Consider the following 19,448-nt stretch of genomic DNA (forward strand, 5'->3'; position numbering starts at 1 on the left):
GAGGGCGAGGCGAAGGATCAAGTTCGTTGGTGAAGAATCGGAGTTGCCTCGCGTGGGTTGTGTTAGGCTTGGCAACGACAACGCACTATAGTCTTCCTCCTTTTGTACCGGGTTCTAGGTGTAGGTGTCGTCGAGTTTCTCTGGATGGGCTTTGTGTGTGGGGTTGTCATTGTCTCAGTTGTTTGTACGCTTCTATAGATTTTGGGCATGTTTCCCTTTAAACTAGGTCAATTTTTTTCTTCTTAATTGAAAGGTAGAGCTCCTGCCATTACATTTAAAAAACATCACCGTTAGTAAGCAGGAGGTCATCAATATTATTATTATTTGCCTTCTTTCAATTAGTTTTTAACTTTTAAATTCAAATAATGACTTCTTATTCTTTTTTGTCAAACCATCGTATCATTTTGTTTTCTTTTTGGATTTAACCTTGAACTGTATTTTCCCCTTACCTTTCTTTGTTTCTCGACAAAAAATGAAGTGATAAAAGCGTATGTGATTGGATCAATGTAAAGGATTTGCCTTTCAAAATGTCACTATTAGATTACTAATCAAACTTAACTGATAACTAGTTATGAATCAGGCATAACTGGACAATTAACAATTCAGGTTCACCGCTTTTTTCATGATAATAAGAAGATTTGTTCAGTTTCCATTTAATGTATATACATATAACAATATATCTGCTCCAAAAGATTAAAAAAAAGCAACAAAGATGGTAACAACGATATCCAATATGCTCATTGTGTGGTCAACCTTTTGGTACGTCGTTCGGCCATCGTTGAAGCACCTAACCTAAGGTGAAGGTATTTTGGGTGGGACTGTGCTATACATCCATCAAAATTCTAAAAGAACAATAGAACACTATGATTATTTCAAAGGTATTCAAGGGGAGAAGGATAGAACAGACTTGTTGTATTTGAATGACTGATAAAAATAAACTTCTTAGGAATAACCATTCAATTGCATGTGGACAGATATGTAATTACAATAATAGTGATGAAGTAGTTTCATACTAGAGGCAATAATCAAACCCAATGATCAAATAGCTTTGGATATCAAATATCAGAGAAAAACATTCACCGGTAAGCTTCGGCATTGTTATACATTCGGAGGTTCTCCAGAGTTGGAGACGCTATAGATGTAGGGCTTACGGTTCTCCAGAGGTTCTCCGGAGTTGGAGATGTTATACATTCGGAGGTTCTCCTGTCATTACGTTTTGGGCCCGATCTCTATAGCAGTGGCACTGTTTATTTATTTATAAATATGAACGGATATACACCTTCATATGACATTATAAATTTACCCTCGGTTACTACATAGTGACTCTTCGTAATCGAGTGAGTACATTTATATCATTTTACAACTCTGACGTGTTTGGAGGTCTTCTTCGCTTTCCTTCTTTGAGGCCTTTTTCAATCACACTCAAACTATGATTCTCTCTTCTTTGGCTCTGTGATGCTTCGTCTTGTTCAACATTCGAAGCTCCCCTGAGCGTGGTAGCCCTTGGCTTTTGATTGAGGTCATTGTCCTAAGAAAATGCTAATATTGAATTTCACTTGTCATGCTAATCATCTTGGTCATGGATTGTATTATATTGCATTAGTTAATCAAAAAACAAGCGAAGATAGACTGTTGCAGGCCTTCTTCCATAAGGTCTTAGATGATATAGTTCTCTTCTTTTGACCTTGTATGGTGCATATGAAAATGGTAAAGAAGGGAATTCTATATGCATTCCATTTGATAAGTCGTCATGGCTTGTCAAAGTATATAGTTTTTTATTATATATCTAGATATACATCATATCTAAGATGTATAATAAAAGTTTCGTATCTAGAAAGGACAACATGGCTTATAAATTGGAGCAGAGTATCTAATTAGGGGAATTTCATGGCTTGATATGCATGAGTCGTGTTGTGTTTTAGCTACCTCTGCTCACTAACGCGATTTAGGTTGTCAATGATGACTTATGTAGCATTCAGTGACCGGAGAGGTAGGTCTCTCATTATCCCAAGGGATGCTTTGCCAATTCATTGGCAAAAACAACATTGAATAAATAAGCACTAAACTGAAACACAAAAGCTTTCGTAGCTCAGTTGGTTAGAGCACCCGTTTAGTAAGCGGGAGGTCTTGAGTTCAACTCTCAATGAAAGCATGTTTCTATGAAAAACAATGCACAACTCTCTCTTTTTTGAATCTTTGGAAAATAATTTGTTGCAGGTACAGTTTGTATTTTCATTTTTATAAAAGAAAATAAGGTTGAATCCTACCAATATTGAACGAGTCGCTTAGAGTGTCTAAAATAGAGGCCAAATAACTGTAGATGGCACTGTTTGAAGAGATAAGTTTAAAATAGAGGATGTGATAGAGAATGATATAGAAGATGTGGTGGAGATAGCCTAAAGAAAAGAGAGAAGTTGCAGATGATGGAACAAAGGACGCAGTCAGGCGAATGCACAGTACCTGCTGCTCATTCTTGTTCCATCTGAAACCAAATAGACACGCAAACTTGCACGTCAAACCTTGATTGGCATTTTCATCGCAGCAAATGTTTGCAGAATCACATCTCATATATACTACACGGTCAAAATTTCAATAAGAGGCTCTACAACCTTCATTTCTCTTTTGGCAGCTGTGTAGTAGTAATAGTGGTCTAAACACAGCACATCTTGACTCGTTTACAACTCCAAGACCATGACTACCACATGTGCTCCCCCCCATTATTCCTAAGAAGTTTATTTTTATCAATCATTCAAACCCAATGATCAAATAGCTTCGGATATCAAATATCAGAGAAAAACATTCACCGGTAAGCTTCGGCATTGTTATACATTCGGAGGTTCTCCAGAGTTGGAGATGCTATAGATGTAGGGCTTATGGTTCTCCAGAGGTTCTCCAGAGTTGGAGATGTTATACATTCAGAGGTTCTCCTGTCATTACGTTTTGGGTCTGATCTCTATAGCAGTGGCACTGTTTATTTATTTATAAATATGAACAGATATACACCTTCATATGACATTATAAATTTACCCTCGGTTACTACATAGTGACTCTTCGTAATCGAGTGAGTACATTTATATCATTTTACAACTCTGACGTGTTTGGAGGTCTTCTTCGCTTTCCTTCTTTGAGGCCTTTTTCAATCACACTCAAACTATGATTCTCTCTTTGAAGCGTCCCCAATCCTCTGGGACTCAAATGTGATACAATTACTAGTCCCAGGAGGCTAGTAAACACATTTATACATCAGATGATACCAAATCTGCTTAAACGAGACAAACCTACAAAGGTGGCGAACAACTTTAAGAGTTGGTCCACAACTCGGGACATATCATCAGAGTGGGGCTGAAGCAGCCCGATATACGCAGCGAAGCAATTCAGCGGTCCAATAGCCACAGGCAAGGTTGGGAACAGTCGTAACTCTTACCCGATCTCCTTTTTCTGAAAAAACAACAAATAAGCAAGAGTGAGTACAAACGTACTCAGCAGCCCACCTTCACCCGCGGAATGGGGAAATCAGATATAATGCATGGAATATGTAGAGCTCAGGATATTTGCAGAAACAGCAATATTTTATGCAGGGTTGTTTTGAAAAACATTTTGTATTTTGCAAAGTGCATCCTCTCCAAAAGGAGCAGGAAGTTTTTCAGTATTATAACAAAATCCCCTGGACTAAACCATCCAGGTATCTCAGCAGTTTCCCACTGGTTTTCATTTTCAAAAACAGCTATTGGACTTCCCGTCCACCATAGCTCACGGCTCAACCGCTGGTCCTTTTAAAAACCACTTTTCTCAAACACACCCTTTTTTTGGAAAAACCAAACACTAATTGACATACCACACCAGACTCGTCCATTCCTGTGGACACAGACTATTCGAATAGGTTCTCAAACTCTGCGCAGAGGTGTACACTTTACCCACTAGTCCGGCTCTGCGATCTCATGGCCGATGAGATCCGAATCCGAATCTCTTTCTTTCCTCGCACGTCCTAACCTTAACAGTTATACCGGAAGGAGTCAGGCCACCGCCATGTCCAAACCGGACAAAACTTTCCCCCTCCTTATCCTCCCGGTGCTCCCCAGCCTTCATAACCCTGGGGTTGGACCGTACGAGTTCAGATTGAGTGACTGCCCACACAGTCTCGAGTGGTTGTACTTATCATGAGTACAGGTAGTGAAAGATGACAAACCGGTCCTTATAAGAGGGGACAATCCTTCTGCTCACGCCTAAACCAGCTGAGCCATCACCTTAGGCCCTCCCCTAAACCAGGGAGTCCTTGATCATCCCTACTCAAAGGTGATAAGGGTGAAAACCCTTCATCAAACACATTTTGAAAAGCATTTTCTTTTGAAAACTCACACCTTTCCTCAAATCATTTGTAACAATTATATCAGGGATTGATTGCGGCAAGCGGCTGGGTGGCCATAATAACTTGTCTCAAAATCATATTATGCATAAAATAATAGGCTGAGGGTTGTGGTTGTAAAACATAGGTAATTTATGCATCAAAGGGATCCAGTGAGCTTGCCGTGCTTATTCGACGAAGGGGGAAGGGGAGCTCGCGGAACTGGCTTCTAGCTCCACCGCCTAGCGTAGACTTGCAGATCTGGCCTCCACGAGACGGCACGAACGCTCCGATAACTATGCAACATGAACAAGCAAACATACAAACCAGCAAGTATACCAACAAATATTTAGTATAGTGGTCAGAATAGCGATATATGGATGGGTAGAGTCTTGAGTAGAATCTGTGTCATGTGGTGTTGTGATATTACTGGTGGTGGAGCGGAGGTGCTTACCAGGAGGGTGGACTGGAGGCGAAGCGACACTATGTGTGTAGCCGGCAGAGCAGAGTAACTGAGTGGGTGGGGTGTTTGCCTTGGCTGAGGGTGTTGAGTGTGTGTGGAGAGGGAGAGGGTAGCTGGGTGTATTTATAGCTGGGTGTATGTGGTGTAGCACAGTGAAGTTCACTGTTGGTGAGAATAGTGACGAATGAATCGTCTGACTTAGTATGAACAGGAGAGTTATAGGCAGAATATGGGACAAGAGTATTTTGGGAGTTTTCTGGAATATGGACCATGCTTAAGGGATGACATGGTTAGGTAGGGAATAGTTTGATAAGAATTTAGAAACGAGATTTATTGGAATCTGAGTTTGGGAGCCTGGTTCGAAGGATTCTCAAAGTTAAGCGTGCTCAACTTGGAGAAACCTAGGATGGGTGACCAGATGGGAAGTTCCCTACTGGAAGAAAAATCACAGTCACCGGAGTTCGTATGACTGGAATATGGGTCTGGCTGGTCTTAGGTGGACTGGACAACATGATGTACGAGTAGTTGAAATTTGGGATGACTAGATGACCGATGAATAGTAACGATGATCAGTAACGATGAATAGTGGCGATGGAAAAGAAATTATAGATATCATCGATGAATAGTAACGATGATGAATAGTAATGGTAAATAGTAACGATGATGAATAGTGTATGTGAATAGTAACGATGAATAGTAATGGTGAATAGTAATGGTGAATAGTGATAGTGAATAGTTCGTATGAACGAACGATGAACGATGAATAGGAACTATGAACGAACGGACGAACGATCGAATGATCGGACGAACGAACGATCGGAATTTCGGCAGCATAACGGCAGAAAAAGATTATTTGGACGAACGAACGGACGAACGATCGAATGATCGTACGAACGAACGATCGGAATTTCGGCAGCATAACGACAGGACAAAGATTATCTAGAAGAACGATGAATAGGGACTATGAACGAACGATGAACGATGAATAGGGACTATGAACGAACGATGAACGATCGAATGATCGAACGAACGAACGATCGGAATTTCGGCAGCATAACGGCAGGACAAAGATTATCTGGAAGAACGATGAATAGGGACTATGAACGAACAATGAACGATGAATAGGAACTATGAACGAACGATGAACGATCGAATGATCGAACGAACGAACGATCGGAATTTCGGCAGCATAACGGTAGGAAAAAGATTATTTGGACGAACGAACGGACGAACGATCGAACGATCGGACGAACAGACGAACGAACCATGAACGATCGGACGAACGATCGAACGATCGGACGAACGAACAAACAAACTAAGAACAGGGGGACGAACGATCGAAGAACGATCGAACGATCCTTGTGCTAGTGTGTGCTTGTGTGGAACATGGAGTGGGTGTGTGTGGGGGGGGAAGAGAGTTGCCATGAAATGGCTTGGGGTGGGATGAGAGGAGGCCCTTGCCCCTCTATTTATAGCCATGGTGGGGGGATTAGGGGGAGGGATGAGAGGATTAGTGGGAGGATGAGAGGATTAGTGGGAGGTTACCATGTATTTGTCTTGTATAAGTGTAATTAGCTTGTAGAGCTCACCGTATGACACTGGAGGCATACGTATACGTATGAGCATGAGGAAGGTTATGAAGAAAATATTTATAGGGACTTGAAAAATGATTCTGAAGATATTTCTCAAGAGGAAAATACTTGGAGATATATCTGTGGAATATTTGGACAGTATTTCTGGACAGAACTTGAAGGGGGTTACTCGAGAAATATCTAGGCGGTATTTCTGGAAAGAAATTGAGGGGGATCACTGGAGAAACATTTGTAGGATATTTGAGGAGGATTTTGGAGAGAATATAGACCACTATATTTTATTTGCTGATATCAACTCGCAAACAAACATTTTGAAATGAAATTTGAAATTCATTTTGAATTTAGAGCGAGTTTGAGAAAATTTCAGGATTTGAATTTTTGGGATGCTACAAATCTACCCCACTTAAAAGGAATCTCGTCCTCGAGATTCGGCTTAGAAGGGTTATGGGTATAGCTTTACTTCAGCTACATATCTTCACTTTGCAACTCTTCGAGGAGATGGAACTTCAACAAAATCTGGTCTTTGAGGAGCATCTGGTTGCTGATTGCAAACGCTGATTCTGGCTACTCAAAGAATCATCTTCAGGCTTCTAGGTTTCGCTTGGCAGCTAGCTTATTGAAGAAGCATTGATGCCGACACGCAAACCTTCCTCTTGCGAACTCCCACATGGATTCCTTCCTTGATTGGTCTTCTGGTGCTTCATCAATAAAACTTGGGTGACCACTTCTCATCCAGGAACTTATATGCTTGGATGATCTGGTCCTTCACAAGCTTGCTATAGGCCTTCTTATTTTTCTCCATGACAGGAACCTTATTGGAACACTACCCCACTTAAAATGAATGAGGGTAGATCTCTTGAATCTTGGGGATTTGAACTCCTTGAAGTACCTCATAACAAAGGTGTTACAGGGCCTTCTTCTCCTGTTGCTGCTTGAGCAGGCTGCGGAGAAATGACTGACACAGGGTTGATTCTGGGACAACCTTCTTCTCATCTTCTCTTCACTATCTTCTTTTCTCTTCTCACTTTTCACTTTTCACTGCCTCTTTCTTTCTCTTTGCTCTTCCCACTCGAGGATTCTATCAAAGAGTATTACCATCATACAGAGGAGGAAACTGAAGATGTTGAACCATATACAACAGTCTTCAACCCAAGAATCACCAAGCATTGTGATCTTAGGGGCGAGGGAGTGGAAAAATGGAGTTGCTTGCGATTTGGCAGAGGGGATTTATCTAGAGTGTGCTTTTGCTTTGAGCGAGATGGGAGTTGAGGGAGATGGTGGGGGGTTTTATAGGCGAGCGGGGGTGTTCGGTTGCGGAGCAGTGGTGATGGAGTAGGTGCTACGCGGCAGCGGGTGCGATAAGGGGAGGGGGGCCTGGTGTTGCTGGCGATGATGGTGGCGGTGGGTGCGCTGCAAAGGTGGCGTGGGCGGCGGTAGTGCGCTGCAAAGGGGGGCGTGGGGCGGTGGTAGTGCGCATGGAGGCGGGCACACGTGGGGGGGGCACGGGTGAGTGGTGGGGTCGATGACCCTGATGTTTGTGGTCTCTGGTTCCAAGAATCTTTCCCTCTGTGTATGGTAATAACTCCTTCTGTCCTCTTTTCCTGTTTACTTTGACTCAGGGGCAGTGCTTTGATTCTCACGGTCGGTCCTTTTGACTGAGCGGCTGGACTGGCTTCTTCTGTAGCTTGTTCCAGGCTTCAAGGGTAAGCTTCCCGGTATCTTCTTGGGTAAGGCACTTTTCTCTTGAGATGGGTTAAGATGAGAATGGAAGCATAAGGTGAGGATTAGATCTAATTTGTGATCTATGTTTTTTAGAGAAAACCTTTCTTAAAAAAACACACAAGCTCAGCAATGATAAGCACAAACAAATCGAATGTTTTGAATAAGGGAAGAATAGAGTTTTTCCAAAGCACGGACTACTCAGATTCGGGGGCTAAGCATAACTACTATTGCTTGGCTCCTGAATTGAGAACTATGCTAAATGCAACTTATGAGCACTAACGTTAAAGCATCACATATGCACTCAAAAGGGAGGAAAACATCAAGCGAAATTCATTTTGAAATGCCCTAGGGGGCAACACAAATAGAGTTTTTCAAAGCACGGGACTACACGATTAACTCTCATACATGCAGGGCTCTAGCCAAAGTGAAGAAAAACTTCACTACCCAATGCATGCAGAGGACTGGGCATACTAACTTCAGACCAGACAACTTCTCTTCTGGCAGGGCTGGCACACAACTTCAATCTGAGACATCTCCTGGATGGGTCGAGAGGGAGCTGACGTTGATGACTTCTTCTGGCGGCGACTGAGATGGCAGGACAGGGTCGAACTCTTCTTCAAGCGGGACTGGCTCTTGTAGCTCCTCTGAGGGCGGCGGTGCTGGCGGGGTGCTTGCAGCTTCTTCCTTGACCTCAAGGGATGGTGCTGGAATCTTCTTCATGGTGAGGGGCTCAAACAACTCTGGCGGGGGATCTTGGGAGGATTCAGGGTGCTCTTGCTTATCCATAGCCTGAGGGGAGACTGGAATTCCTTCCAAGACTATGGCTCCTTCCGGGAGTTCCCAAGCCTTCTTTTCTCCTCTGATAGAGACCGGGTGACCTTCAAGAATCTGGGGGTCTTCAGCTCTCCTGGGTTGAACTGGGTTGGATGGAGCAGGCTCTTGGATCCGCAGGGCTCTACGTTGGTTATGGGTTACCAAGTAGGCCTCCATCAACTTCTGGATGTGCTCATCCTTGGCTTGCTTCAGGGCTTCAACAGCAATGACTTCACGACTTTCCAAGGCAGCTACACGGGCTTGAGCTGTGGTGAGATCCACATGGAGCTTACGGTTGAGCTTCTCTGCATCTTCTGCTCGAGCAATCATCTGACGGTGGTGCCGAGCCAAGAAATCATACTGTGTATCAAGGGTGAGCAGGTATGCAGTGAGGTACACGACTGTGGGGTCATCCTCAAGCAGCTGCTGCCCTTCCAATGCACGCATCCTGGCCATCCAAGCGGGACGGTTTCTCTGAAAGGGCGGAAAGAATCTGAGCGGAGTGTCAGCCACTTCTTCTTCATAGATCTGACACAGGGCCCTCAATGCCTTGCGAGCGACGACTTGGCAGGTGTCTTTGAATCTGTGCCCAGCAGCAGTGACACTCCATTCCACATGGTGTGGACTGGATCCAATGTATACAGTCACGACACACTTCTCTGTGCCATGCTCGACGAACTCACGACCATCATACTCTGGCTGGCTCCTGATTCCGAGGCGGACTGTGCATGCTCTCAGCAACTTGGGGAAACCATCTTCATTCTGGCAGAAGCTGGTTTGGCACTGAACCTCCATCTGACTTCTGAGAGAAGGAAAGGGGGAAAACATTTTTGAAATGAAGGGATGCGAGCAAGAATTTTTTTAAGAAAATAGTTTGGACTCAAAAACTTTTGGATCAGGCTAAGGGTTACGTCCTGCGGCCAACCTAACAGCTCCGATACCACCTGAAGCGTCCCCAATCCTCTAGGACTCAAATGTGATACAATTACTAGTCCCAGGAGGCTAGTAAACACATTTATACATCAGATGATACCAAATCTGCTTAAACGAGACAAACCTACAAAGGTGGCGAACAACTTTAAGAGTTGGTCCACAACTCGGGACATATCATCAGAGTGGGGCTGAAGCAGCCCGATATACGCAGCGAAGAAATTCAGCGGTCCAACAGCCATAGGCAAGGTTGGGAACAGTCGTAACTCTTACCCAATCTCCTTTTTCTGAAAAAACAACAAATAAGCAAGGGTGAGTACAAACGTACTCAGCAGCCCACCTTCACCCGCGGAATGGGGAAATCAGATATAATGCATGGAATATGTAGAGCTCAGGATATTTGCAGAAACAGCAATATTTTATGCAGGGTTGTTTTGAAAAACATTTTGTATTTTGCAAAGTGCATCCTCTCCAAAAGGAGCAGGAAGTTTTTCAGTATTATAACAAAATCCCCTGGACTAAACCATCCAGGTATCTCAGCAGTTTCCCACTGGTTTTCATTTTCAAAAACAGCTATTGGACTTTCCGTCCACCATAGCTCACGGCTCAACCGCCGGTCCTTTTAAAAACCACTTTTCTCAAACACGCCCTTTTTTTGGAAAAACCAAACACTAATTGACATACCACACCAGACTCGTCCATTCCTGTGGACACAGACTATTCGAATAGGTTCTCAAACTCTACGCAGAGGTGTACACTTTACCCACTAGTCCGGCTCTGCGATCTCATGGCCGATGAGATCCGAATCCGAATCTCTTTCTTTCCTCGCACGTCCTAACCTTAACAGTTATACCGGAAGGAGTCAGGCCACCGCCATGTCCAAACCGGACAAAACTTTCCCCCTCCTTATCCTCCCGGTGCTCCCCAGCCTTCATAACCCTGGGGTTGGACCGTACGAGTTCAGATTGAGTGACTGCCCACACAGTCTCGAGTGGTTGTACTTATCATGAGTACAGGTAGTGAAAGATGACAAACTGGTCCTTATAAGAGGGGACAATCCTTCTGCTCACGCCTAAACCAGCTGAGCCATCACCTTAGGCCCTCCCCTAAACCAGGGATTCCTTGATCATCCCTACTCAAAGGTGATAAGGGTGAAAACCCTTCATCAAACACATTTTGAAAAGCATTTTCTTTTGAAAACTCACACCTTTCCTCAAATCATTTGTAACAATTATATCAGGGATTGATTGCGGCAAGCGGCTGGGTGGCCATAATAACTTGTCTCAAAATCATATTATGCATAAAATAATAGGCTGAGGGTTGTGGTTGTAAAACATAGGTAATTTATGCATCAAAGGGATCCAGTGAGCTTGCCGTGCTTATTCGGCGAAGGGGGAAGGGGAGCTCGCGGAACTGGATTCTAGCTCCACCGCCTAGCGTAGACTTGCAGATCTGGCCTCCACGAGACGGCACGAACGCTCCGATAACTATGCAACATGAACAAGCAAACATACAAACCAGCAAGTATACCAACAAATATTTAGTATAGTGGTCAGAATAGCGATATATGGATGGGTAGAGTCTTGAGTAGAATCTGTGTCATGTGGTGTTGTGATATTACTGGTGGTGGAGCGGAGGTGCTTACCAGGAGGGTGGACTGGAGGCGAAGCGACACTATGTGTGTAGCCGGCAGAGCAGAGTAACTGAGTGGGTGGGGTGTTTGCCTTGGCTGAGGGTGTTGAGTGTGTGTGGAGAGGGAGAGGGTAGCTGGGTGTATTTATAGCTGGGTGTATGTGGTGTAGCACAGTGAAGTTCACTGTTGGTGAGAATAGTGACGAATGAATCGTCTGACTTAGTATGAACATGAGAGTTATAGGCAGAATATGGGACAAGAGTATTTTGGGAGTTTTCTGGAATATGGACCATGCTTAAGGGATGACATGGTTGGGTAGGGAATAGTTTGATAAGAATTTAGAAACGAGATTTATTGGAATCTGAGTTTGGGAGCCTGGTTCGAAGGATTCTCAAAGTTAAGCGTGCTCAACTTGGAGAAACCTAGGATGGGTGACCAGATGGGAAGTTCCCTACTGGAAGAAAAATCACAGTCACCGGAGTTCGTATGACTGGAATATGGGTCTGGCTGGTCTTAGGTGGACTGGACAACATGATGTATGAGTAGTTGAAATTTGGGATGACTAGATGACCGATGAATAGTAACGATGATCAGTAACGATGAATAGTGGCGATGGAAAAGAAATTATAGATATCATCGATGAATAGTAACGATGATGAATAGTAATGATAAATAGTAACGATGATGAATAGTGTATGTGAATAGTAACGATGAATAGTAATGGTGAATAGTGATAGTGAATAGTTCGTATGAACGACCGATGAACGATGAATAGGAACTATGAACGAACGGACGAACGATCGAATGATCGGACGAACGAACGATCGGAATTTCGGCAGCATAACGGCAGAAAAAGATTATTTGGACGAACGAACGAACGAACGATCGAATGATCGTACGAACGAACGATCGGAATTTCGGCAGCATAACGACAGGACAAAGATTATCTAGAAGAACGATGAATAGGGACTATGAACGAACGATGAACGATGAATAGGGACTATGAACGAACGATGAACGATCGAATGATCGAACGAACGAACGATCGGAATTTCGGCAACATAATGGCAGGACAAAGATTATCTGGAAGAACGATGAATAGGGACTATGAACGAACGATGAACGATGAATAGGAACTATGAACGAACGATGAACGATCGAATGATCGAACGAACGAACGATCGGAATTTCGGCAGCATAACGGTAGGAAAAAGATCATTTGGACGAACGAACGGACGAACGATCGAACGATCGGACGAACAGACGAACGAACCATGAACGATCGGACGAACGATCGAACGATCGGACGAACGAACGAACAAACTAAGAACAGGGGGACGAACGATCGAAGAACGATCGAACGATCCTTGTGCTAGTGTGTGCTTGTGTGGAACATGGAGTGGGTGTGTGTGGGGGGGGGGGGGGAAGAGAGTTGCCATGAAATGGCTTGGGGTGGGATGAGAGGAGGCCCTTGCCCCTCTATTTATAGCCATGGTGGGGGGATTAGGGGGAGGGATGAGAGGATTAGTGGGAGGATGAGAGGATTAGTGGGAGGTTACCATGTATTTGTCTTGTATAAGTGTAATTAGCTTGTAGAGCTCACCGTATGACACTGGAGGCATACGTATACGTATGAGCATGAGGAAGGTTATGAAGAAAATATTTATAGGGACTTGAAAAATGATTCTGAAGATATTTCTCAAGAGGAAAATACTTGGAGATATATCTGTGGAATATTTGGACAGTATTTCTGGACAGAACTTGAAGGGGGTTACTCGAGAAATATCTAGGCGGTATTTCTGGAAAGAAATTGAGGGGGATCACTGGAGAAACATTTGTAGGATATTTGAGGAGGATTTTGGAGAGAATATAGACCACTATATTTTATTTGCTGATATCAACTCGCAAACAAACATTTTGAAATGAAATTTGAAATTCATTTTGAATTTAGAGCGAGTTTGAGAAAATTTCAGGATTTGAATTTTTGGGATGCTACACTCTTCATTGGCTCTGTGATGCTTCGTCTTGTTCAACGTTCCAAGCTCCCCTGAGCGTGGTAGCCCTTGGCTTTTGATTGAGGTCATTGTCCTAAGAAAATGCTGATATTGAATTTCACTTGTCATGCTAATCATCTTGGTCATGGATTGTATTATATTGCATTAGTTAATCAAAAAACAAGTGAAGATAGATTGTTGTAGGGCCTTCTTCCATAAGGTCTTAGATGATATAGTTCTCTTCTTGTGACCTTGTATGGTGCATATGAAAATGGTAAAGAAGGGAATTCTATATGCATTTCATTTGATAAGTCATCATGGCTTCTCAAAGTATATAGTTTTTTATTATATATCTAGATATACATCATATCTAAGATGTATAATAAAAGTTTCGTATCTAGAAAGGACAACATGGCTTATAAATTGGAGCGGAGTATCTAATTAGGGGAATTCCATGGCTTGATATGCATGAGTCGTGTTGTGCTTTAGCTACCTCTGCTCACTAACGCGATTTAGGTTGTCAATGATGACTTCTGTAGCATTCAGTGACCGGAGAGGTAGGTCTCTCATTATCCCAAGGGATGCTTTGCCAATTCATTGGCAAAAACAGCATTGAATAAATAAGCACTAAACCAAAACACAAAAGCTTTCGTACCTCAGTTGGTTAGAGCACCCGTTTAGTAAGCGGGAGGTCTTGAGTTCAACTCTCAACGAAAGCATGTTTCTATGAAAAACAATGCACAACTCTCTCTTTTTGAATCTTTGGAAAATAATTTGTTGCTGGTACAGTTTGTATTTTCATTTTTATTAAAGAAAATAAGGTTGAATCCTACCAATATTGAACGAGTCGCTTAGAGTGTCTAAAATAGAGGCCAAATAACTGTAGATGGTTTCTATGAAAAACAATGCACAACTCTCTTTTTTTGAATCTTTGGAAAATAATTTGTTGCAGGTACAGTTTGTATTTTCATTTTTATAAAAGAAAATAAGGTTGAATCCTACCAATATTGAACGAGTCGCTTAGAGTGTCTAAAATAGAGGCTAAATAACTGTAGATGGCACTGTTTGAAGAGATAAGTTTAAAATAGAGGATGTGATAGAGAATGATATAGAAGATGTGGTGGAGATAGCCTAAAGAAAAGAGAGAAGTTGCAGATGATGGAACAAAGGACGCAGTCAGGCGAATGCACAGTACCTGCTGCTCATTCTTGTTCCATCTGAAACCAAATAGACACGCAAACTTGCACGTCAAACCTTGATTGGCATTTTCATCGCAGCAAATGTTTGCAGAATCACATCTCATATATACTACACGGTCAAAATTTCAATAAGAGGCTCTACAACCTTCATTTCTCTTTTGGCAGCTGTGTAGTAGTAATAGTGGTCTAAACACAGCACATCTTGACTCGTTTACAACTCCAAGACCATGACTACCACATGTGCTCCCCCCCCCATTATTCCTAAGAAGTTTATTTTTATCAATCATTCAAACCCAATGATCCAATAGCTTCGGATATCAAATATCAGAGAAAAACATTCACCGGTAAGCTTCGGCATTGTTATACATTCGGAGGTTCTCCGGAGTTGGAGAAGCTATAGATGTAGGGCTTATGGTTCTCCGGAGGTTCTCCGGAGTGGGAGATGTTATACATTCGGAGGTTCTCCTGTCATTACGTTTTGTGCCCGATCTCTATAGCAGTGGCACTGTTTATTTATTTATAAATATGAATAGATATACACCTTCATATGACATTATAAATTTACCCTCGGTTACTACATAGTGACTCTTCGTAATCGAGTGAGTACATTTATATCATTTTACAACTCTGACGTGTTTGGAGGTCTTCTTCGCTTTCCTTCTTTGAGGCCTTTTTCAATCAGACTCAAACTATGATTCTCTCTTCTTTGGCTCTGTGATGCTTCGTCTTGTTCAACGTTCGAAGCTCCCCTGAGCGTTGTAGCCCTTGGCTTTTGATTGAGGTCATTGTCCTAAGAAAAATGCTGATATTGAATTTCACTTGTCATGCTAATCATCTTGGTCATGGATTGTATTATATTGCATTAGTTAATCAAAAAACAAGCGAAGATAGACTATTGCAGGGCCTTCTTCCATAAGGTCTTAGATGATATAGTTCTCTTCTTGTGACCTTGTATGGTGCATATGAAAATGGTAAAGAAGGGAATTCTATATGCATTCCATTTGATAAGTCGTCATGGCTTGTCAAAGTATATAGTTTTTTATTATATATCTAGATATACGTCATATCTAAGATATATAATAAAAGTTTCGTATCTAGAAAGGACAACATGGCTTATAAATTGGAGCTGAGTATCTAATTAGGGGAATTTCATGGCTTGATATGCATGAGTCGTGTTGTGCTTTAGCTACCTCTGCTCACTAACGTGATTTAGGTTGTCAATGATGACTTATGTAGCATTCAGTGACCGGAGAGGTAGGTCTCTCATTATCCCAAGGGATGCTTTGCCAATTCATTGGCAAAAACAACATTGAATAAATAAGCACTAAACCGAAACACAAAAGCTTTCGTAGCTCAGTTGGTTAGAGCACCCGTTTAGTAAGCGGGAGGTCTTGAGTTCAACTCTCAACGAAAGCATGTTTCTATGAAAAACAATGCACAGCTCTCTCTTTTTGAATCTTTGGAAAATAATTTGTTGCAGGTACAGTTTGTATTTTCATTTTTATAAAAGAAAATAAGGTTGAATCCTACCAATATTGAATGAGTCGCTTAGAGTGTCTAAAATAGAGGCCAAATAGTTGTAGATGGTTTCTATGAAAAACAATGCACAGCTCTCTTTTTTTGAATCTTTGGAAAATAATTTGTTGCAGGTACAGTTTGTATTTTCATTTTTATAAAAGAAAATAAGGTTGAATCCTACCAATATTGAACGAGTCGCTTAGAGTGTCTAAAATAGAGGCCAAGTAACTGTAGATGGCACTGTTTGAAGAGATAATTTTAAAATAGAGGATGTGATAGAGAATGATATAGAAGATGTGGTGGAGATAGCCTAAAGAAAAGAGAGATGTTGCAGATGATGGAGCAAAGGACGCAGTCAGGCGAATGCACAGTACTTGCTGCTCATTCTTGTTCCATCTGAAACCAAATAGACACACAAACTTGCACATCAAACCTTGATTGGCATTTTCATCGCAGCAAATGTTTGCAGAATCACATCTCATATATACTACACAGTCAAAATTTCAATAAGAGGCTCTACAACCTTCATTTCTCTTTTGGCAGCTGTGTAGTAGTAATAGTGGTCTAAACACAGCACATCTTGACTCGTTTACAACTCCATGACCATGACTACCACATGTGCTCCCCCTATTATTCCTAAGAAGTTTATTTTTATCAATCATTCAAACCCAATGATCAAATAGCTTCGGATATCAAATATCAGAGAAAAACATTCACCGGTAAGTTTCGGCATTGTTATACATTCGGAGGTTCTCCAGAGTTGGAGATGCTATAGATGTAGGGCTTATGGTTCTCCGGAGGTTCTCCGGAGTTGGAGATGTTATACATTCGGATGTTCTCTTGTCATTACGTTTTGGGCCCGATCTCTATAGCAATGGCACTGTTTATTTATTTATAAATATGAACAGATATACACCTTCATATGGCATTATAAATTTACCCTCGGTTACTACATAGTGACTCTTCGTAATCGAGTGAGCACATTTATATCATTTTACAACTCTGACGTGTTTGGAGGTTGAGAGCACCTAGAGGGGGGTGAATAGGTGATCTTGTAAAAACTTAAATCTTAAAGCCACAAACTTGATTAAGTGTTAGATCAATAAAGCCAAGTGGCTAGAGAGGAGTTCTTGTGAAACACAATAACCACAAAAAGATCAACACAGAGAGGCACAATGGTTTATCCCGTGGTTCGGCCAAGTCCAACACTTGCCTACTCCACGTTGTGGCGTCCCAACGGACGAGGGTTGCACTCAACCCCTTTCAAGTGGTCCAAAGACCCACTTGAATACCATAGTGTTTCTCTTCCTTTCACTATATTCCGTTTGCGAGGAATCTCCACAACTTGGAGTCTCTCGCCCTTACAAACGATGATCACAAATGAACACGGAAGTAAGGATGGGATGAGCAACACACACAAGTCCACAGCAATACGCACACACACACGGCCAAGACTTGAGCTCAAATGAATAACACAAAGTTCTCACTAGAACGGAGCTCAAATCACTAAGAATGTCAAACGAATGCGCAAAGACGAAGTGTGAATGATCAAGAATGCTCAAAGTGTGCTTGGTGTACTCCTTCATGCGCCTAGGGGTCCCTTTATAGCCCCAAGGCAGCTAGGAGCCGTTGAGAGCAATCAAGGAAGGAAAATCTTGCCTTCTGTCGACGGGCGCACCGGACAGTCCGGTGCACCACCGGACACTGTCCGGTGCAGATCTCTTTCCTGTTCTAGCGTAGTCGACCGTTGAAGATTTGGAGCCGTTGGCGCACCGGACACTGTCCGGTGCACACCGGACAGTCCGGTGCCCCCTTCTGACCGTTGGCTCGGCCACGCGTCACGCGCGGATTGCGCGGCCGACCATTGGCACAGCCGACCGTTGGCTCATCGAACAGTCCGGTGCACACCGGTCAGTCCAGTGAATTTTAGCCGTACGCCGCCGACGAATTCCCGAGAGCGGCCTTTTCCCCAGAGCCAGCCTGGCGCACCGGACACTGTCCGGTGCACCACCGGACAGTCCGGTGCACCCAGACTGAGTAGAGTCTTGGCTGCTCGAGCCAAGTCTTTCCAATTGTCTTTTCTTTGATTCTAGCACTTAGACAAATATGTTAGTACACAAAAACCAATATACTAAGTCTAGAATCATACCTTTGTATTGATTTGCACTTTGTCCACCCTTTGGCATATACTCATTCCCTTAATGTGTGTTGGGCACTTAATCACCAAAATCTTATAGAAATGGCCCAAGGGCACATTTCCCTTTCAATCTCCCCCTTTTTGGTGATTTATGCCAACACAACAAAAAGCAACTAAAAGAAGTGCAACATCAATGCAAATGAGAACACAAATTTGTTTTGATTCAAATTTGGCATATTTGGATTATTCTTTGCCACCACTTGATTTGTTTTTGCAAGTAAAACTCAATTTCCCATCTCTAAGTCAAATTCACTTGTTGAGACATAGAGAAAGGTATTCCAAGAGAAATTGATCAAAGATTCAAAAACTCCCCCTTTTTCCCATAATCAAACATTCTCCCCACAAGAGACCAACTTTTGACAAAAAGAGACATTTAGAATTTTGGCAAATCAAAAGTCCTAACTCTACTATTTTCAAAATTCTCAAGTGGTAGCTAATCCATTTGTTGCTTTGGCCCTTAACTTCTCCCCCTTTGGCATCAAGCACCAAAACGGGATCATTTTTGGCCCTTAAACCCCATTGCCTCACCAAAATCTTCAAATAAGAGTAAAAAGGCAATAATAATATGGAGATGAACTTGGAGTGAGTTACCCTCTCATCGGAGTGTAGTGGAAGTCTTGCATGGTCCAAGTTCACCTTTTCCTTTCAATCCACCTTTGAGACTAAATCAAGTAAACTCAAGCACACGGTTAGTCTCAAAGGGTCAAGTCGTAGCACATCTCCCCCTAAATATGTGCATCACTCACACATGGACTTTTGAGGTCCGAGGAGTGTTTGTACAACTTGAGCACCATAAATAAACAACAATATGCATAAAAGAACATGATCAAAGCATAAGACACATGTATGCTACAAATCAATCCAAGTTCCGCGAATCTAAGACATTTAGCTCACTACGCAGCCTGCAAAAGGTCTTTTCATCTAAAGGCTTGGTAAAGATATTGGCTAGCTGGTTCTCGGTGCTAACATAAAACACTTCAACATCTCCCTTTTGCTGGTGGTCTCTCAAAAAGTGATGTCGGATGTCTATGTGCTTTGTGCGGCT

At 42.5% G+C, this 19,448-nt stretch overlaps 3 non-coding genes across 3 annotated transcripts; all 3 read left to right on the plus strand.

Moving 5' to 3' along the window:
- The first annotated feature begins 2,078 nt into the window (after positions 1-2,078).
- Positions 2,079-2,152, plus strand: TRNAT-AGU (transfer RNA threonine (anticodon AGU)). Its single transcript has one exon. It is a non-coding gene; the product is annotated as a tRNA-Thr (tRNA).
- Positions 2,153-14,134: 11,982 nt separating this feature from the next.
- Positions 14,135-14,208, plus strand: TRNAT-AGU (transfer RNA threonine (anticodon AGU)). Its single transcript has one exon. It is a non-coding gene; the product is annotated as a tRNA-Thr (tRNA).
- Positions 14,209-16,030: 1,822 nt separating this feature from the next.
- Positions 16,031-16,104, plus strand: TRNAT-AGU (transfer RNA threonine (anticodon AGU)). The gene has a single exon. It is a non-coding gene; the product is annotated as a tRNA-Thr (tRNA).
- Positions 16,105-19,448: the final 3,344 nt, after the last annotated feature.

This window comes from Zea mays, chromosome 3 (genome assembly GCF_902167145.1).
Source record: "Zea mays cultivar B73 chromosome 3, Zm-B73-REFERENCE-NAM-5.0, whole genome shotgun sequence".
Taxonomy (NCBI): Eukaryota; Viridiplantae; Streptophyta; class Magnoliopsida; order Poales; family Poaceae; genus Zea; species Zea mays.